General features: G+C 35.4%; 1 long non-coding RNA gene across 1 annotated transcript in view; it reads left to right on the top strand.

Moving 5' to 3' along the window:
- Nucleotides 1-22574, top strand: part of LOC115838217 — a 1373476-nt gene that overhangs the window by 321232 nt on the left and 1029670 nt on the right. Inside the window, exon 4 of the long non-coding RNA XR_004033234.1 lies at nucleotides 12147-12225. This is a non-coding gene — a long non-coding RNA (uncharacterized LOC115838217). The remainder of the gene's footprint in view (nucleotides 1-12146; nucleotides 12226-22574) is intronic.

The following is a 22574-nucleotide window of genomic DNA, read 5'->3' on the forward strand; positions in this document are numbered from 1 at the left end:
GATTTAAAATGAGCAAATGCAAAATATGCATTTTGAAATCACTGTGTTTTTGAATGAACTTTCAGGAGAAAGGAAATTTATTAAGATAAATTTTCTATCCAATTGGGCTTAATATCACATTTTACTTCTGATTTCTAAAGAACTGGATAATTGTTTAATCTCATCGGAAAGAATATTTCCCATTATTTTACCTTGGGCAATTTTTGTAATGAACTCTTTCAATGTAAATAAAATTTACCTAGAGGGATAGCAGATGGCTCCAGTAATCTTGGATACTTTTAAACAAGTATCTCTATTGTTTTCTTTTACTAAAAGTTTTATTATAAAATATCCGTCCTTCTACGTTAATCTCTGAATAGCCATCACTACAGCATTGGAGTATACACTAAATTGTTTTAATATTTTCCAATGAAAACCAAAAATCCCTGTAAAATATTGAAAGTAATCATTGATTTCCCAGAAATAGTTGAGATGTTGAATTGCCTTGCCATACCAATGTATGTAAACTAAACAAAAGCCATGTAAGTTCAGCTGGTTTTATGCCTACAGCTTTTAAATTTCTCTCTTGACAATGGAACATTGCTATAAAACTAACAGCAGAGATCTAAAAGAACCACAAGTTCTTCATACAATGAATGAAGAATTAGCACATTGAGAGAGCTAGTTTATATTCACCCAACGAATAAATGACATTTACTACATTTTCATAATAAAATAAAAGCAGAGATTTGGGCTTGTGTGGTGTTTTCACATCCATGCATATATTATATCTAGTGCACAAGCAGCATATTTCTAGACATAGATTGAAAAGTCAGCTGCTAACAGTGCATATTTTGTGAGGTATAAAATATTTTTTGTCTCCAAATTTCTTTCTAATTGGATTGCCACTCTACATATATACATAATATAAACAAATACATATATAATAAACATATACACATTTATTTACATTTTAAATTACTAAATCCAGAAATTTCACATTAAAATGTTCCTGAGAGAACAATGTCACACATTGGTGGTTTCTCGTATTAGTAATGCACTTTGAACCTGAAAGGAAAAAGAAACTGAAGGAAAAAAAAACTGAGGACAAATTTCACAAACTTCTAAATGTTCCCTGAGAGCAAACTGAAAACCTATCTCTATATCTATCTATATCTATATCATCCATATCTGTATCAATATCATTATCATCTATATCTGAATACAGATAAAATATAGATATATGTTATCCCTGTTTTACTGCCCCCAGAAAGTAAAAACTGTAAAGAAATTGAACAAACATACAAAGTAACAACCATGGTGTTATGCATTGGCACCAAAAAATAGGCTCTCCCTCAGTTTTATATTAGAGGCAAGTATTTTAAGTTCCCATGGCATAAATAAAGTTGTAATTGCTTCCCATTTTAATTAAGAACCCATTTCAAACTCAGGAAGGCTGAGTAGCTGTTTAAAGTGTTTATGCCATAGGCAGCTGGAGGCATTGAACAAGGGTAATTAGAAGGACATTTTTGTATGGTAGGTTTGGCCAAAATTGGTCAGCTTTGAAGAGCTGCTCCATTTCAAAAATAATAATTACATACACAGAAAGAATCCTTTGAATATGAAGGGTTTCATAGACTTAATCCAGTTTTACTGTTGTTGTGCTAAATAACTTATGACGAGGGTTTTTAAACATTTTTGTGACATGCTTCTTTTGCAGCCTGGTGAATCATTTGAACTGTTTTCCAAAATAATGTTTAAAAGTACAAAATAAAATATATGATGTTATAATGGATACCAATTTTATTTTAATGTTACTATATTTGTAAGTAGATATTTGACATATACTTATATATGTGCTTCCTTATGACATTAAATAATACGATCTAGCAGCAGATCTAATATGTATGGTAATTTTGAAGTAGTGATGAATGTACATTGTATAAATGTCTGCAACAACCATCATATATGACAATATCTGTGGCTTTTATTGGTGATAACATTATAGACAATGATAGTCCTACCATAGTTTGTCACCTTCATTCATTATAGAAGGAAATGCTAAATTTCCACTAGAAATTAATTAATAAAGATGTAATATTTTTCTTATTGAAGTTCATGATCCCCTTAATTTCTATTCAAAATTTTTTGATGAAAAATTCCTAATTTATGCTGTTATAATAAATGCACTTTAGACTTTTCATAGTAGTGTATGGCTATGTTCTATTGCATTCTGACTATATACCAGAAAATATGGGCCTTAAACTTTATCTTATTCAATCTTTATAACAATTATCTAATGTAGGAATTATCATTTCCTTTTACAGATTAGCAAGTGGAAGCTAAAACTAACACTATAGGTGGGTCACAAAACTAAGATGCCAATTTTAGATTGGAAAATAAAATATTTTAATCTGCATACCTACTTATGGAGACATATAGAAATATTCTTCTAATTACATTTTATACAATACATACAAACAAATTGAAATGGTGTCTTTTATTTTAAAGAACTCAGGTCTTCAGAATCCCATTTTAGCATTCTCTAAAAAAAAAACAAAAAAACAACAAAAAAAACCCACAACACCATCTGGTGATAGTTGCAATTCAAGAAACTATTCCTTCTAAATAGTCCATGATAGAATGCCAATGCTCTGAAAACTGCGACTTGAGAAAGAAATTTGCTCAAGGGATCATGGAAACAATTCCCCAATGAGAAAACCCAGTGATAAGTGGAATTATCTCCATCTGCTGACTAAAGAGTACACAATGAGATTATATAACCTGAGCGAAAACTAGACAAGTAGGAAAGTGTTCACTTCTGCGAATCAAGTTCAGGCAACTAAGCCGTGCTGCAGTTTTGTATAGAATCTCCTAAACTTAGAGAGGAAAGGAATAAAAAGAGGTCATCTTAGTATCATCAGAGCCTCAAGATTGGTCTTACAATCAAAACTTTGTAGGCCAGAGGTGCCAATATTAACTGATTCACCCTACAATTAATACAGACGAACACAGAGGTTTCAAAGATTCAATTCAACAAAGTCTTAGGAAAAGTAAGTGTGCCAAGAGCTGCACTGGTGCTTGAGATTTGTGCCATCAAGAAATTTTACAGCACTATACGACATGTTTTAGTAAGAACTCTAACTGAGCTATAGTCTTAACTGGATAGAAATCCCTTCTGACTCAAAACATTAGAAAAGGCTTCATGAAGGGCTTGGCCTTTGCCCTAAGTCTTGAAGACTAGAAAGGATTCTATTAGGAAAAGAGATATTTTAGAAAAATTTAGATAATATTACACATGAAAGACAGGACTTTAAATGACTGATATTTAGAATTTTAATCTAAATTATAGAAGACATTAGAGCAATAGACTAAAAGGACAAGATATTTTGTAATGAAGAAAATTTAAGTAGCAATCTGGTAGAACGTAGGGAAAAAATGATAGGTATCGGATACACTTACAATCTCATCTATGAAGTTTGTTTTGGAATGGAATAAAAAAGTCCCAAGACACTCGGGAGACATAGACTTTATGGCTTGACAAAGATTGTATGTGGGGATAAAAGAAGAGACAGTTGTCAAGGAGAACCTCAAGATCACTAACTTGGTTAACTTGGTAAATTAGAAGATAATTTCGAACCCAGAAAATGAAAAAGAGCAGATAAGGAAGGTAATGTTATTATTTCATATGTGAAGAGCAAACATTTTCAGTGGCAATGGGAGAAGTTCACAAACATTTTCAATAGAAATTTGGAAATATGGTCTTAGACTTCAGAGAAGGTGCTAGAATCCCTAACAGTGATTTGGCCATTATAGTCATATAGATAAATGTCAAAGGCATATATAAAACATTGCAAAGAAAAGAAGCAGGTAAGAAGAGAAAAATTGATACAATGAAGAACATAGAGTGATGTCAGATGAGAAAGGGAAGCCAACACACATACTAGCACCTAACATGGAAAATGCTGTAAGTAAATATTCAAGTAATGAACGTGTGTTTGAAAATTGGGTAAGAACATCAAGAGAGATAAAAGGAGAAGAATCTTTAATTATTGTCAGAATTAAAGATGAAGTGAGTCTCAAAAAGCTACTGCCAAACAGCAGCAATTTTATAGGAATGAAACCTAAGAAGAGACTGGTTGATTTTGGCAACTTAGAGGTCATTAATTTCCCTTGTAAGGTCAATTTTTGGGACAAAATAAGATTGCAGTATTTTGAGGAATGAGTAGAATATGAGAAATTGAAATCAGAAAAGCTACATTCAACTTTTGAGACTTTTTTTGTGAAAGATAAAAGTATGATATTTGAATTAGAAGCAAGATTAAGATACTTTTTTTAGAATATAAAATAATTGAACATTTTTATTGACCCTTTGGACTGGTGATAGATAAAAGCAGAAGAAAGAAATGGAAAGAATAATTGGACAAAGTCCCAGAGGACAGAAGAGAAATAGAATTGAGAGCAAATTAGAAAGATCATATGTGAAGAGGCATAAGAATAAGATGTCTTATGGAGGAGAAATGTATTGAACTCCTATGCTACTTCCTTAGAGTAGGTTTAACTCACTCCTCCTTGACATTAGTAAACAATTGGGAGAGCAATGAAGGCACCAAGGTGCCCAAATTGTGGGTAACTTAAGTCAAATCATGAAACCAGCAGGAGAATATGCTCTGCAATGTTCCAGTCCAGTGGCAGACCTGTGAGGCAGTCTGACTCACAGAAATTTGTTTTATTTTTGTTATTAGATGTCATGCCAGTGGGGGGGAAAATGATAGACAGGTACTATGCTTAAATATCAGGTTTCTCTTGATCTTTCATGCTCAGTTTATACAGGTCAATAATTGCATTCCAATATATGCAGACCAAGATACGTGCTCTAAAATCCAATTGTTGTTTGAAGTTTCGTTTATCTCAAGGTACAAAATATTTACCAGCTTATCCAACAATAGTATCAAATCTTTATAAACACTCTATTTTTAAAATTTTCATGTTACATATTTGTATAAATATATATACTTGGCATAGTAAATTTTTTGCTCCAGTTTTTCCAATGTGATCTATAGTATTTAAGGTATATTTTATTTACTAAGAATGATTCTGAGAAAGTTAAGGTAATTTTCTGAATGGGAAATATAAAGAGAATTAGAAGATTAGGTACAATACTGAAAAATATGCTTCCGAGAAAAGTGTCAAATGCACAAATACAAAATGTATATCAATCATTATCAAGGAGCCCACTCCGATTGGAAGGTTGGCAATGTTGTCTATATAAAATCATTTGGCAAGTGATAGTAACTATCCAATATTATATTGTATATCTACTGATATTTTCACTGTTCATCAACTAGTACTCTATACATCACCCACCAACCCCCAATGCCAGCACAGACTCCCTACTCATTTTGAGTAGGGAGAAGGAAACTGCTTATTCTCAATTTCAATGGTGAGATTTGAGTGGGATTCCTAATCTTGAGTTTCCACTACTCAGGCCTGTACAATCACAGTCTTTTGGACCCCTTGCCTCATTTATTGACCAGGGAGTGGCAGTGACAGTTCCTGACAGTTCTGCTCCAGGAATTCTCTCACTTTGTAATGTAGACCTGAAGGAGAAGATTGTGCAAATTAGCCCCAGAAAAGGGGAAGTATATTGGAAGCTGCTGGAAAGGGTTACCTGTGGACCTCATCAAAATGAAAAAAAAAAAAAAAAAAAAAAAAAGCCTACTACAGATGAATAGCTGATAAAAGAGAACCCTGAAAGTGTATACTCAAGGGTTAAGTGCCTAAATGTTTCAGAGCTTCTCTGATTACTGCAGTGATTTTTTTCTTTTTAACAACTCGATACATCTTTGCATTTTTCTTCTAAGTTATTTTGAGCAAGGACTTTTCCACTTTTAATTCATTAACTAAACTTAAATTGTTTATTGTTTGGAATTTAGCTTTAATTCAGCTTATTTGGCTCCTATGGAAAATAAATAATTAATTCATGAAGCTCTGATTCTGTATTTTTGATAGTCACAGTAGAGTAAATGTCAATATATGATACGATATACATAATCTTCAAAATTAAAAATGATAAAATGTAGCAGTAATGTTTTAACCAAGGAAACAAACTATTTGCAAGTATTTTGCATTCAAAAAATGTGCCAGTTACAAGTGATTCTTGGTGTTTTATTACAATATATCTCACTGAACACCTATGTGGAAATCAGCTTGTAATTTCACTGGAAGATGTTTGATAATTAAAAAAATAAAAATATCCTTTTTAAATACATGATTAGTATATTCTTATTTTTAAGTTTCTAGACACAACAGCTTAAGATTATATTTCTGTTTATGTACACCCACATCTACACAGTCCAAAATCAGTGCACTGCCCAGAGATAGTCACTATTTTAAATCTAGTATTTATCTTTCCAGATGATATCCTATTTCCATACTTCTTATAAAAATACTTATGAAAATTTATTATTAAAATATTTAGAATTTTTTCTATTTGTAACTGTGTTTCTCTGATTCTCTCATGTATTTTAATGTAAATGTAACATCTTATGTAACACTAAATCCTTTTTACTCATTAACACTCTTGGAAGATTTTCCTATGAAAGCAGTCATAAAATTTAATCATCCTTTTAAATGGTATATATATCCAGCTAATTTTTGTATTTTCAATAGAGACGGGGTTTCATCTTGTTGGCCACGCTGGTCTCCATCTCCTGACCTTGTGATCTGCCCGCCTCAGCCTCCCAAAGTGCTGGGATTACAGGCTTGAGCCACCGCACTCAACCCAAATGGTCTATATTATCTATAATATTGCTATATCACAGTTTACTTAACCCCATTCTCTACTGATGGGCTTTTCGATGGGATGTGGATTGGTGAACAGTTGGCAGTATTTTTCTGCTAGTGATCAACAATAAACTAACAAATGTTTGTTGCTCTGGGGCCCTGGTTACTCTTATTATCCACCCCTTATGCCACTGTCAACATCACATGGGACCAGTATTCCAGGAAGAAACACACGCGCACACACACACACACACACACATCCCACATACACACATTATATCCTTAAAACAATTAAAAAATTCTGAAGTTTAAAAAGAAAGTTATTAACTTGTCTAACATAAATAAAGAAAAAACAAAAAACTGATAAGTTTTGGAAACAGAATTTGGGGACTTATCTTTATTATTCCAAGACAGCATCAAGTAATTCCTCTCAAAAGTAGAATTAATTAAAATAAAAACTTCCCATGCTAAGATAGGGCCTGATTCACAGACTGTACTTATAATCTAATTGAAATTTTTGTGTATTTTTTACATCATATTTGGAAGGAGTGATCTGTGAATTGATTTTAGATACTTTTAGACCTGTATTGAAATCTGAATTATTGCCTTGTGTGTGCTATGTCTGTGATAATAAATTAAGCCTTTGATGGAACTGGTGTGTAATAATTATTTTCTGAGGGCCTCCTAAAAGTAAGATGTTTGCCAATGTTACTGAAGGATAAAATTTTCTGGTGCATGACCTGATCTAAGGAAAGAAATAATAACTCTGTAAATAAATCAAATACTTTTTAATTGTGCTAAGAAGCTTGGCCAGTATGCAACTTCATTGACATTTGGGGAATGCTATTTTCAAAACTATCAATAAGAGTTGTCAGCGTGTCTCTAGTTGTTGTGTTAATAGCAGATAATCATTGTGAGCAACAATAGAACCTAGTGATATCTGGAAAGCAGAGAACTGGAAAAGCTAAGAAGTGGTGACCATGACAACAAGCAGAAAAATTATATTCTGGAAAGTTGAAAACATTCACTGTTGGTATTATTAAAATAATATTTGTTAAGCAGGGCACCTTGAAAAACAAAAAGTATTCTCTTCTCAGACTATGAATCTGTGCCATTCGCTGAAGTAGCGCAGGTGCTGAATTTAAGAGATGAGGCCAGGAGTGGTGGCTCACGCCTATAATCCCAGCGCTTTGGGAGGCTGAGGCGGGTGGATCACAAGGTCAGGAGTTCAAGACCATCCTGACCAACGTGGTGAAACCCCGTCTCTACTACAAATACAAAAATTAGCCAGGCGTGGTGGTGTGTGCCTGTAATCCCAGCTACTCAGGAGGCTGAGGCAGGAGAATCACTTGAACCCGGGAGGCGGAGGTTGCACTGCGCCAAGATCATGCCACTGCACTCCAGCCTGGGTGACAGAGTGAGACTCTGTCTCAAAAACAAAAACGAAAACAAACAAAAAAATAAAAAAAAGAGAGAGAGGAACGTCCAGGCTTCCTGCTCTATTGCAATCCCATATAAGAAGGTTGGATAATTACAGTACACGATAGCATCTCTAGAACTGAGTACTTTGGTTTTTACCTATCTGGACTAGGCTTATTTGCAGTGTAAGTGAGGAATAAACATTTATATTTTGATAGAATAAAGTATCTTTTAGACAAGTAAAGAAGCATTTTGTTGGGCATGGTGGCTCATGCCTATAATCCTAGCAATTTGGAAGGCTGAGGCAGGAGGTTCGCTTGAGCACAGAAGTTTGAGAGCAGCCTGGGCAACATAGGGAAACCCCATCTCTACCAAAAAAAAAAAAAAAAAAAAAAAAAAAAAAAAAAAAAAAGCCAGGCATGGTGGCACCTCCCTGTGCTCTCTGCTACTCAGAAGATGGGAGGATAGCTTGAGCCCAGGAGTTCAGGCCGCAGTAACCTATGATCACATCACTGCACATTGCACTCCAGACTGGGTGACCAAAAAAAAAAAAAAAAAAATGATGAATTGCTAGGAAAAAAAGGGGGAAAACTCATGCTATATTTTTCCAATTCAAAAAGTACTGAGCCAATTTATCCAAACCAGGGCAATAAAAATAAGTTCAGACTGCTGAGTTTTCTCTAAAATCAAGAAGATATTGAATGTTCTGCATATCTTAAGTAAATTAAGTCATCTAGGAATCTATTATATTTATGAGATATGAAAATCTATTTTTATGCTCTCCTGTTTCAGATTTAATCTATGCTGTATTATGGAACCTGTATTATAAAGCATAACATTTTATGAACTGAACAGATGGTTCTGTTAATATAACACAGTCGAGTTATTTAAACTTGCATCATTGTTTATGCAGAAGTGATCTTAAATGCACCTCAATAAGGATATGAATAGCATATTTTAATTACGTTTAATGAAATGTCAAAAAGCTACGCATTATCCAGAGACATGTGAAATAAAATGTCAGAAAGCTACACATTACTCAGAGACATGTAAAATAAAATTTCAAATATTAAAATAAAATTTTAATACATTTAAATTATTGGTATAAGAAACCTTTAATACTTATTATATAAATTAAGATTTTTTAAATTAATAACAAACATAGTATCAGTTAATATCCAAAACTTAAATATGTGTATTTTAAGGGTAAATGTAATTTATTACTTTAGGAATATCTTAAGGATAAATACACAGTTATATGTATTTTAAGGATAAATTGCCACATTTTAATTTCCAAAGTTTCCAGATATTACAAGAAAACTATGAGCAGGCAGTGTATTCTGAAGGAAAGGACAAGGGGAATTCAAGTCCTGTAATTTTAGGATTGACTGAAAGAGCTTAAGATGAATAGTGAAGATAGATAATCCACAGATGGACTTGATAGCTGTATGAAAACATTTGTGGAATCATCATATGGTAGAAATAGTAGAATTTAACTCCAAAAATTCAAACACTTAGGTGTAGAAATCAGACATGAACTAATTTAGTTGAAACATAAAGATGTTCTTGCTGGCTGTTAGGAAATGAGCAATATGAGAGTGGCTGCCTTGCAAAGTTTAAATTCCCTGTCATGGAGGCACTCCTGCACAGTTCAATGACGCTAGCTGAAAGAAGAGAAACATAGTATACCGACTGTGAGTGGATTGGACTCCCTTTTTGGTCTTTTCTAATTATGAGATTATGACAAAATGGAAGTGATATTGTTTGGCTGTGTCCCCACCCAGATCTTATCTTGAATTGTAGTTCCCTGAATCCCTACATGTGGTGGGAGAGACCAGATGGAGGTAATTAAATCATGGGGGTGGTTTCCCCCATCCTGTTCTCATAATAGTGAGTTACTTCTCACAAGATCTGATGGTTTTATAAGGAGCTTCCCCCTTCGCTTGGTACTCATTTTCTTCTTTCTACCACATGTGAAGAAGGAGGTATTTGCTTCCCCTTCTGCCATAATTGTAAGTTTCCTGAGGCCTCCCAGCCATACTGAACAGGAAGTCAATTAAAGCTTTTTCCTTTGTAAATAACCCAGTCCCAGGTATGTCTTTACTAGCAGTGTGAGAACAGACTAATATCGTAAATTGGTACCACAGAGAGTGGGGTGCTGCTGTAAAGACACCCAAAAATGTGGAAGTGACTTTAGAACTGGGTAAACGCAGAGGCTGGAACTATTTGGAGAACTAAGAAGAAGACAGAAAAATGTGGGAGAGTTTAGAACTTCCTAGAGACTTGTAGGGCTCAAAGGACAGGACAACGTGGGAATGTTTGGAACTTTCTAGAGACTTGTTGAATGGCTTTGACCAAAATGCTGATAGCGATATTGACGATGAAATCCAGGCTGAGGTGGTTTCAGATGGAGATGAGAAACTTCCTGGGAACTGGAGTAAAGTTCACTTCTACTACGCAAAGACACTGGCAACATTTTGCCCAAGCCCCAGAGATCTATGAAACTTTGAACTTGAGAGATGACTTACAGTATTTGGAGGAAGAAATTTGTAAACAGCAAAGTGTTCAAGAGGTGACTTGAGTGGTGTTAAAAGTGTTGGTTTTGTGTATTCATAAAGATATGGTTTGGGAATGAAACTTTTGCTTAAAAGGAAAGCAGAGCATAAAGTTTGAAAAATGTGCAGCCTAATGATATATGTGATAGAAAAGAAAAACCCATTTCCTGAGGAGAAATTCAAGCTGGCTGCAGAAATTTGCATTAGTAACTTGGAGTCCGATATTAATCACTAACACAATGGGAAAAATGTCTCCAGGACATGTCAGAGGCCTTTACAGAAGCCTGTCCCTATCACAAGCCTAGAAGCCTAGGTGGAAAAAATGGTTTTGTGGGCCAGAGCCAGGGCCTTGCTGCTTTGTCCAGTCTTTGGACTTGGTGCCCTGTGTCCCAGCCATGGCTAAAACAGACCAAGGTATTGCTCTGGCAATGACTTCCATGTGGCCTTGCGCCTGTAGGTACAAAGAAGTCAAGAATTGTGTTTTGGGAACCTCTGCCTAGATTTCAGGGAAGTATGGAAATACCTGGATGTCCAGGCAGAAGTCTCCTGCAGGAGCAGATCCATCATGGAGAACCTCTGCTAAGGCAGTGTGGAAGGAAAATGTGGGTCTGAGCTCCCCTATAGAGTCCCCACTGGGACACTGCCTAGTGGAGCTGTGAGAAGCAGGTCACAGTCCTCCAGATCCCAGAATGGTAGGTCTACTGACAGCTTGCACCATGTGCCTGGAAAAGCTGCAGACACTCAATGCCAGCTTGTGAAAGTGGCCAAGAGTGGAGATGTATCCTGCAAAGCCACAGGGCAGAGCTGTGCAAGGCCATAGCAGCCCACCTCTTGCATCAGTGTGTCCTCGATGTGAGACATGGATTCAAAGGAGATCATTTTGGAACTTTAAGGTTTAATGACTGCCCTAATGGATTTTGAACTTGTGTGGGGCCTATACCACCTTTGTTTTGGCCAATTTCTCCTATTTGCAATGGGTGTATTTACCCAATGCCTGTACCCCCATTGTACGGTAACTAATTTGCTTTGATTTTACAGGCTCATAGGCAAAGGGAATTCACTTGTCTCAGATGAGACTTTGGACTTGGACATTTGAATTAATGCTGGAATAAGACTTTGTTGGACTGTTGTAAGGGTATGATTGTGTTTTGAATTGTGATGATATGAGATTTGAGAGGGGCTAGAAGCAGAACGATATGGTTTGGCTGTGTCCCCATCCAAACCTCATCTTGATTTACAGTTCCCATGATCCCCATGTGTCATGGGAGGGACCCAGTGGAGATAGTTGCATCATACGGGCAGTTTCCCCCATCTGTCCTTGTGACAGTGAGTTAGTTCTCATGAGATCTGATGTTTTTATAAGGGGCTTCTCCTTTCATTGAACATTCATTATTCTTCTCGTTACAGCCACGTGAAGAAGTACATGTTTGCTTCCCCTTCTGTCATGACTTTAAGTTTCCTGAGGCCTCCAGAGCCATGCTGAACTGTAAGTCAATTAAACCTCTTTTTAAAAATAAATTACCCAGTCCCATGTATGTTTTTATTAGCAGTGTGAGAATGGACTAATACAGGAAGGGAGAGTACAAGTAAAACTCCATAGTATTTAGAGTTTAATGCCACCACAATTAGTCTACCTATGCCATTAGAAGTATACTGATGCCTTTGTTTAGTTTCAAGAACATTTTTAAGATGCTCAGTAATGGATTCAGCATTCTATGTGTATGGTAGAAACAGAAAAAGTAGATGGTTTCACCCTATTTGTAGACTACTGCAAAAACTTTTTTATTTAGTCTTATTTTCTCCTCTAAAAACTTGGCATTAGCTCCTCCAATAGATTGACTATGGTTTCAACTGCCAAAACAACAATAAACCTCTACCCAAATTAAGACCATATTATACATTCCATTTTATATTCTTATTAAGTTATTTGCAAGCAGCTAAGTGCTAAATCAGTGTTTGCTAAAGAGTAAAGTATCAGAAGAAGAAAATAGGGAGAATAAAAATTAATATTTGCCTTAGATTTACTCCAAATATCACCTGATGAATAAGCCAATAAATATTCTAGAACCAATTCTAGTTTTTTTTCTGTTTTCCTTTTTTACTGTTTCTCACCTTTCTTTATGTTCTTTCAATTTTTCCTTCATGATCCTTGGCTTTTTTGCTCATCTCCATTCCATTATGTTGCTGTTCATTAGCAATTCAGAGTCACAACAATGGTTTATCAATTGAAATTGAGCCCACTTATGGGAGACTTAGGTGGGAAAAGTTTCTTCCACTGCCATTTGAGGAAGGAGGACCATAGGAAGGAGCATAGACACCAATGATGACACTAAAGTAAAAGATTCTCTTCTGGAGCTTAAAAAATATATATATAACTCTCCTAGCAGAATTCCTAGAAACATTTGGATCCTCACTTTCTTGTTACCAGGACACCATGAACCTCATTTATCAAGTGCAAAATATCTGAGAAAAAATTTGAGGATGAACTGCAATTACAGCAGGAGATTTACTTACATATTAATTACCATTATTTTTATTTTGCTTTTGTAGAAGAATCAAAATGTTGTTTGGTATATCATAATTATTCTCATCACTTTACCCCCTAATTACCCCTTTTCCTTTGGTGTTATATTATTTTGGAAGCTTTTGTAGAAAAAAATTAAAAGTTGCTTATAGGTGGGCTCTCTTCCTTTATCTTCTGAAAGATGCAAAAAAAAAATTAAGAGATTGTGTTAGATGTTCCAAATGAGAGGCGAGATAAAGGGGGCAGAAGTGAATTGGAGTAGAAGTTAAATTAAATGTATTTTTTGAATGGGCAGTGAAAGCTAGTGTGTATATCTAGAATAGTAGATACCCATGTTCCAGGTAAGTGGCAATTACTCAAAGGTCAACTATTTCTATGTGCACCCAGGTAGGCTGGATCCCAGAAAGCAGGGTACTTAGATTACCAAAAGCCTACCACATTCCTACTTGGAAGGAAAGCAGGAAAGCAACTGGTCATGCCAGGGGACAACATGGATTCAGATAAGGAAAAGAATAGCAACAGCCAGGTGGTTGAAATTTACCTGGTTTCTGCCTCTATGTGCGATATAAACTTCTAGAGATTTATCTCACATTTCTAAAAAGAACTCACTTGTACAATAAAATACTGTGATTGAATATCATGCCATTTCCATAGGATAAGGGTCAGAGTCAGACATAGTAGATTACCGGAAATAGATATATACAGAAGAACATGTTACAAAAATATTTAGCACGTCTCAGGTGATGAACCAAGATCGATAAATGCTGCATAAGACTATGCAAGGCAGCAAATCTGAGCTGGACAAAAGGTCAGGATTCTGTGGGAAAGAGTTGTGCTAAGGCTAAATGTCAATCCGCCCTATAAAAAGCCATGGAAACAGATTTCATATCAACGATGAGGTATCTTTTTTTCTGGAAGGGTTAACAAAAGAGCTGTTCTATACCTTCACTTTTTCACAAATGGTACATGTAATGCATATTGTTATTTAATTAATAATGAAAAAGGCTTCAATAAATGCCATGCTAACTTGAACTTCAAACTCTATGAAATGTGGTCTACACACAAATCTATCCAACAAAAGTACAAAGAAAGAAATAAAAAAGTAAGCAATCAAGCAAGCAATAATGATAACCTTTTAATGACTCTTAGAAGAAATATGAAACCAATCAATCTTAATGAACCAAAATACACATTTATCAAAATTAGAGATGTGGCATTTCATTTCACTTTGACGTCTTGATCTCTTGGGTTTGTCATATTATTGAGATGCAGGGCAGATATAAAAAATCTCCTAATGGTCTTTATGTTTCTAAAATGAGGATGAGATTGTAAATCCTTAGGGTGCATATATGGCCTCAGTTGGGTTTTATTGTACTACCTTAGAAGAACTGATTAACTTATAGGGCATGATGATTTGTCTAATGTAGTTACATTCATTCAGTACCAAAGAAAAAATTACTCTTGAGATTAATGTAACAGTTCCAATTAATCCCACCATGCTTTAGTAGATAATTTATGAGACAGTAATAGAATGCCCAGCAAGCTTCAAATTACATATACACTAAATAGTCACTTAGTATTTTTGTTATTGATATATTTCTTTTCTTAAAGGTGAAGAAAAATTTGTAAAGGGTTTCTTTGAAGTTAACATAACATATTTAAGCAAAATAATATTTATGTGAAGAAATGAAATGACAAGTTTGGAAGGGTAGAATTGTATTATTTGAACATGGTGTTGATCCATTCTGAGGTACTTACAGAAAAATATAATTGAAAGCAGATTTTGTTTTATTGACCTTTAAGTTATAAATCAGAAGTACTGTTTAAAGTGTTTTTCTATATTTCTATTTTAAAATGGAACTGCGAATACAGATCTTTTTGCTGTTCATTAGCCTTCATCTAGTTTTCCCAGGTATTCTAAAATCAGACAGTTGACTCATAGCTCACACACCAAATCAAGCAAAATTTGAAAGAACACTTAGATTAAACTCTGGGTCTCTTTTCTGTTCCTTTTGTAAAAACTGACTGTTTATGTAAATTTAGATGTAAAAATGTCAAGAGACTCTGAAGTCATTTTTGCATTCAAAGACGAGACCTGTCAAAGCATTATGACACATTTGAGTGTCAGGATATGAATGGATAAGATAATAGTATCATTAAAGCTTTGCTAATATTAAAGTGGTTTGAATATTTCTTGAATCACCTTAGTTCATCTTCTCATCATAGATTTGTAATATGTGGGAGCTAATGTATAGTTTAAATATAATTCTCATTTGCAGAAGAAAATTACTCATAATCTTTTACTATCATATTTAATCTGCATTTTCAACTTTAGATAAAACACTGAATTAAGAAATAAAGAAAATTATATTTAAATGAGAAAAAAATAGAAAAATTAATGAAAAATTTTTGTGTTATAAATTACATATTGACAGATTCCATAGTAGTTAATACAGGTTTTTAAAAAGTAACTCCTCAAAGACATGTAATTAATCTTATAGTTAGGTATGTTATGATAACTGAGCAGGTCTTTGTATGTATGAAGCCAATAGCAGACATCTTGTCAGTCACTTATTTTATTTATTTTTCTCATGAAAATAGGTGAATACTAAAGGAATATTTGAAAACAAATTCCAACAGTAAAAAGTGAAAGTTCCTCAGCCAATTTTGATTAATTTCATTAACCTCCCAGATATAACTACTGTCCAATAAATGCATATTTATTTACTTACACATACGTAGGTTTATCTATATCTATCTTCTGTCTACACATGTGTATACACATACACACTTAAAATTTTTTGAGATTAATGGAATTATACTGTACATATGCTTTGCAACTTTTTTTCAATTAACTACATGAAATAAGGAGGTCTATTCGTATTATTATCTTAGATCTACCTTATAAATGGCAGCATATTTCATAGAATAAACATAGCATAACGTTTAACTGCTTCTAAGTTTTATGTCTTACAAAATGTTACAATAAATATTTGCGTATTTATTCTTCTTCAGATGTAACAGTATTTTTCTCAGATAGGTATATAGAAACAAGAGTTTCTAAGTAAGTGTATCATTTTTAATTTGAAGAATTTAATCTCAAAAGCAGCTGGACTTTTCCAGCTTCCTCAATAGGATGTGACTATCCATTTTGTCAAAATCTCCTCAACACCAGATATTAATAATCTAATTTTGATCAATCTGTTTGAATGCATATTGTATCTCATTTTAATTTGCATGTTCCGGATTATTAGAAGGCTTGACAATCATATCTCAGCTGCATTTTTCTGAAATGTATAGACATTTTCTTTGGCATTTTCTTGATGGGTTCTTGTGCTATTTTATATTCTTTTTAGTAACTTAAATATACGCAAAATTGTAACCTTTCGTATTATATAGTTCACAAATATTTTTTCCAGTTTGTCACTTAACTTTGTATATGGTGTTTTTAAAATAATTTCATTTTTTAATTTTTTTCTTTGAGATAGAGTCTCGCTCTGTTGCCCTGGTTGGAGTTTAGTGGTGCATTCACAACAATCACTGCAGCTCAACCTCTTGGGCTCAAGCAGTCCTCACACCTTAGCCTCCTGAGTAGTTGGGACTACAGGTGTGCACCACCATGCCCAGCTAGTTTTTAAAAACAGTTTTTTTTGTAGAGACAGGGTCTCCCTATGTGGCCCAGGCTGGTCTTAAGCTCCTTAGCTCAAGCAATCCTCCCACTTCAACTTCCCAAAGTGCTGGGATTACAGGCATGACCCACCACACCTGGTTTTAAGACTTAATTTAAAGCTTATATACAGCCAGACCTGTCTTTCCTTTATTTATAGCTTTGGAGTTTGGATTTTCCTCAAAATTATCTTTGCCAAACTAAATTTTTAAAAATTCACTACTATTTCCTCCTCTTCTGGAATTCCTTTCTCTCTAGTAAATAAGAAATAATTTATGTAATAACAGACAATATATGTATAGATATAATGTCACCATGATATAAACTGTGAGGAAAGAGTTTGAGTCAGATAAGTGGCAAGGATGAGTAGAGAAAATCGTTATTTTCTATTAGTTGGTTACAAAACCCTATAGGCGTAAATGACATTTGATCTGAAACATAAATAAAAGAAGAAAGGAGCCATACACGTTTTGGTAATGGCGTTTCAGAGAGAGAAAATAAAAAATGCAAAGGCCTAGAGTCCTGAAAATGTGCACATAACAAGGAGGATAGAATGGTTGCAGCGAATGAGAGAGTGAGCAGTATCTGCATGTGGTTATTCCGGCACCTGATACAGCAGGGCATCATGGGCACATTGGGGACTTATTCTAAGTGTGATGGGAAGCCACTGGAAAATTTGAGAAAATAATGAAATGATTAGACTTGCATGTTCAAATAATATATCTTGTTGCTGTGTGGAAAACAGCCTTTGCAGAAGGCGGCTGAAGATAGGGGAGCAAGAAAGGAATCACGTATTAGGGTTTTCTGGGGGAAACAGAGCCAATGACACAGGCATGTAGACACAGGCATGTAGAAATAAATTCGTTCTGAGGGATTGGCTCATGTGACTATGAAGACTGAGAAGCCTAATGATCTTCCATCTGCAAGTGGAAGAACCAGAAAAGTTGGTGGTGTAGCCCCAGTCTAAACCTGAAAGCCTTAGAACAAGAAGCACTGATGTCCTAGGGCAAGAGAAAATGAATGTCCAAACTTAAACAGAGAGAACAAATTTGACTTTCCTCCACCTTTCTATTCTATTTGAACCCTCAAAGAATTGGATGATGTGGCCCCTCACGTTGGTAAGGGTGATCTTCTTCACTCAGTCTACCATTCCAAACGGTGCTTTTTTTTTATCTGAAAATACTCTCACAGAAAGCCCCAGAAATAATGTTTTACCAGCTGTCTGACTTCCTTTCACCCACTCAAGTTGACGTAAAATTAATCATCATAAGCTTATCCCTTGTCACCTTGCCACCCATATAAATCTTTTTATACCATACTTAATCTCCAAATGAAGACAATAACAAGGCCATAATTCTGCCTAACATAATACAACTATTTTGTATACAACTGAAAATGCACTGATTCCTTCACCAAAAGAGATAAAATCCTTAAATGATGTTTACTTTTCTCTTGATATTCCATAACTTAAATACCATAATGTTAAATTAATAATATATAAACACTATGATACAAAGTCAGTGTATCTTATGTTATATGATAAGGGAATAAGGGAGAAAGAAAACAAAGATACTTACTTAATATATGCATGTAGACACAAATGTATTCACAACAAAAATAAGGAGGAAACACTCATGACAATTGTTTCTGTAACTGATGACATGGTCATAGCTGGTATTCATAACTACCTTCTTTTTCTACCTATTCTCTGTTCCCTTCTTCAGCAAGGAGCTCAGCAGATCATGGTTCTATACCTGGCAAGATAACCCAAACTTTCCTTCATGAAGGGTCTGAGCCATTAATAGTCATGCCTGGATTGGGCTGTTGAAATTTTCCATTGACCACACTCACAGGGAATAATAATACTAAGAGATAGCCTAAGGTATCTCTTGGATTTCAGACATACTTTATCTTACCTTCCTTGCTGGAGTAATGGTCCAATTTACTTTTATTAGGATCAATCACCATTGTCAACACCACAACTCCCTTCTTTGGCGATTGATTTAGGGGAATGGTGAGGAAGGGTTACACAATAGCCAGGTGGCACTCTTAACTTCTAGTTCAAGGGAATCATTGTTGTGTCTGCTGGTGGAAAGTACTCCTTTTGGAACTAAGCCCTGCAGGCCAGCAACCACTGTGGGAAAAGGAAGCAAAATTTTAGCTAATGTGTCAATAGAGGTAATAGTGAGTGGTGCCACTCCCATATCCATCCCTTGATCCTTAGATCTGCGATTCCTGGCTATTGGAGAAATAACATCATATACTGGATGCTGACTTGGAGCATATATACAGCCTTCTGGAGAACCTTGCCTCAGACCTGCAATGTATTGCCACCTGGCTGGCTATGTAACTGAGTCTTCAAATGGCCAGTCCCCTGTTCAGTCAAGCCAGCTGCTTTAGCATGGTCAGGAACATGGTACAACCGGTGAATTCCGTGAGCATGCCACACTCCCTTTCCTGCGAAGTGAATTCCTTGATCAGAAGCAATGTCATGTGTCATAAGGCATTCCACAAGTCTACTGATGATAGTTTAGCAGTAGCATTCCATGCCAATAGAAAAACAGTTATTAGGCTACTGAAGTCGTCCAGGCAAGAGATGTTAGTGGTCTAGATTTAAGGTATTAGCATTAGATGAGTGGCTGTCAGGCTCAAAGTACATCTTAGAAGCAGAGACAATAAGATTTGCTGCTGGATTTGATGCAATATATGAAAGAATGAGAGTTGTTTAGAATAACCACAAGAATTCTGGCCTGAGAGGCAGAGTGGGTGGAATGCTACTTACTGAGGTAGGGAAAAATGGAAATGAGTTAGATTTTAAATTGTGATCTAATACCACAAACATTTAATTCCTAATAGTTTTATAGTATTTATTTATATTGAGTAGAGATACACTCACACAACTATTTTGTTTGGGAAATCTTTTGCTTTTATTATTTAATATATTCTACTCAGTAAAATATAGAATAATCTTTTCAAGTTTTACTAAAGGGAATAAAAACATGTTATTGAAAGCTTAATAGTTAACAATGAGCTTATACATTATTTTAGGAGAATTGACATTTACCCAGTATTCTCATAAATAATTATGTTGTACAGTTTCATTTATGGTACTTCACTGAATCTAAACCACCAGTCACCACCGATTGTAAAATATATCAGGTTTTAGTAAGATTTATTAAAATGTGGAAAATTTTAATAAGAATTATCAAAATATGGAAAAATGAATTTTAGAACAGATGAAAAATGACAAGTAAGATTGTTTACAATCACCATTAAAAGTTTGTAATTTTCTTCAAGCAGACATTTCCTTTTTAATGATGGGTTTATTCTTTTTCAAAATTCAAATTTAAAAATTTTTTGTGTACGTAGTAGGTATATATATTCATGAATTTCATGAGATATTTTGATATAGGCATGCAATGAGCAATACCCACATCATGGAAAATGGAGTATCTATCCCCTCAAGCATTTATACTTTGTGTCACAAACAATTGAATTATACTTTTTTAGTTTTTTTACATATAATTAAATTATTGACTATAGTCACCCTGTTGTGCTGTCAAATACTAAGCCACATTCATTCTTTCTATTTTTTTTGTACCCATTGACCATCCCCTCCTCTCCTCCCATTACCCCACTAACTTATCCAGCCGCTGGTAACCATCCTTTTATTTTCTGTCTCCATGAGTTCAATTGTTTTGATTTTTAGATCTCACAAATAAGTGAGAACATGTAATGCTTGTTTTTCTGTGCCTAGCTTATTTCTCTTAACATGATGACTCCAGTTCCATCCACATTGTTGCAAATGACAGGATCTCATATTTTTTATGGCCGAATAATACTCATTTTGAATAAGTACAACATTTTATTTATTTATTCATCTGTTGATGGACATTTAGGTTGCTTACAAATTTTGACTATTGTGAACAGAACTGTAACAAACGTGGGTGTGCAGATGTCTCTTTGACATACTGACTTCTTTTATTTTGGGTGTATATCCAGCAGAGAGGTTGCTACATTGTATGGTAGCTCTATTTTTTAGTTTCTTCAGGAACCTCCAAATTATCCTCCATAATGGTTGTACTAATCTAAATTTACACCAAAAGTGCATGAGGTTTCCCTTTCCTCCACACCCTCTCTAGCATTTGGAATTGCCTGATTGCCTGTTTTTGTTGTTGTTTGTGGGTTTTTTTTTTTTTTTGGATAAAAGCCACTTTAACTGAGGTGAGATGACATCTCATTGTAGGTTTTGTTTGTTTGTTTGAGACAGAGTCTCACTCTGTTACCCAGGCTGGAGTGCAATGGCACGATCTCGGCTCACTCTGCCTCCCGGGCTCAAGTGATTCTCATGCCCCACGTCCTGAGTAGCTGGGCTTACAGGCGTGTGCCACCATGCCTGGCTAATTTTTGTATAGTTTGAAGTCAGGTAATGTGATTCCTCCAGGTTTGTTATTTCTGCTCAGGATAGCTTTGGCTATTCTGGATCTGTCATGACTCCAAATAAATTTTAACGATTGTTTTTTCTGAATACTTTCTCTGTGTTATCTTAAATTTCTTTGAGTTTCCTCAAAAACAAGCTATTTTGAATTATCTGAAAGATCACATTTCTCTATTTCTCCAGGATTGATTCCTGGTGCCTTATTAGTTCATTTGGTTAAGTCATGTTTTTCTGGATGACCTTGATGCTTGTGTTTGTTGGTGTTTGGGCATTAAAGAGTTAGGTATTTTTTGTAGCCTTCACAGTCTGAACTTGCTTGTGTCTGTCTTTCTTGAGAAACCTTTCCAGGTATTCAAAAGGACCTAGGCCTCGAGCCCAATAATGCTGTGGTCTTTGCAGGCTCCCTTGGTTATCTTGGATAAGATCTGGAAGAATTCTCTGGGTTACTAGGCAGAAACTCTTGTTTTTTACCTAACTTTCTTCCAAACAATGAAGTCTCTCACTCTCTCTCTTTGTCTGTGCAGAGGTGCCTGAACTGCGGGTGTGATGATGCAAGCAACTCTGTGGCCACCACCATTGGGATCTCCCTGGGTCAGACCTGAAGCCAGTACAGCACTGGGTCTCACCCAAAGCCCACTGTAACAACTACCTGGCTACCACCTATGTTCATTCAAGGCCCTAAGGCTCTATGATCAGTAGGTGACAAAACCAGTCAGGTTTGTTTCCTTCTTTTCAGGGTGGCAAGTTCCTCTAGGCCCTGGCTGAATCCAAAGATGCTGTCTGGGAGCCAGGGATTAAAGAAAAAACTAATAAATTTACCTGATATTCTATTCCACTGTGGCTAAGCTGGCACTCAGACTATAATACAAAGTCCTCCCTGCCCTTCCCTCCCCTTTTCATAAGCAGAGGAACCTCCCTGTGGCCATCATCACCAACAACCCATGGAGGGTTCTGCCAGGCCACCACCAATGTTCACTTAAAGCCTAAGGGTCTTCAGTCAGCTTGTGAATGCTGCCAGGTCTGGGACTCACCCTATAGGACAGTGGGGGCTCTCTCTGGCCCAGGGCAGGTCCAGAAATGCTGTCCAAGAGCTTAGACCTTGGACTAAGAGTCCCCAAGGGCCTGCTTGTTTCTCTACCCAATATGGCTGAGCTGGTACCTAAGTACAACAGAAAGTCTGCTTTACTCTTTCCTCTGCTGTTCTCA

The sequence above is a fragment of the Nomascus leucogenys genome, chromosome 14, assembly GCF_006542625.1.
Source record: "Nomascus leucogenys isolate Asia chromosome 14, Asia_NLE_v1, whole genome shotgun sequence".
In the NCBI taxonomy this organism is placed as follows: Eukaryota; Metazoa; Chordata; class Mammalia; order Primates; family Hylobatidae; genus Nomascus; species Nomascus leucogenys.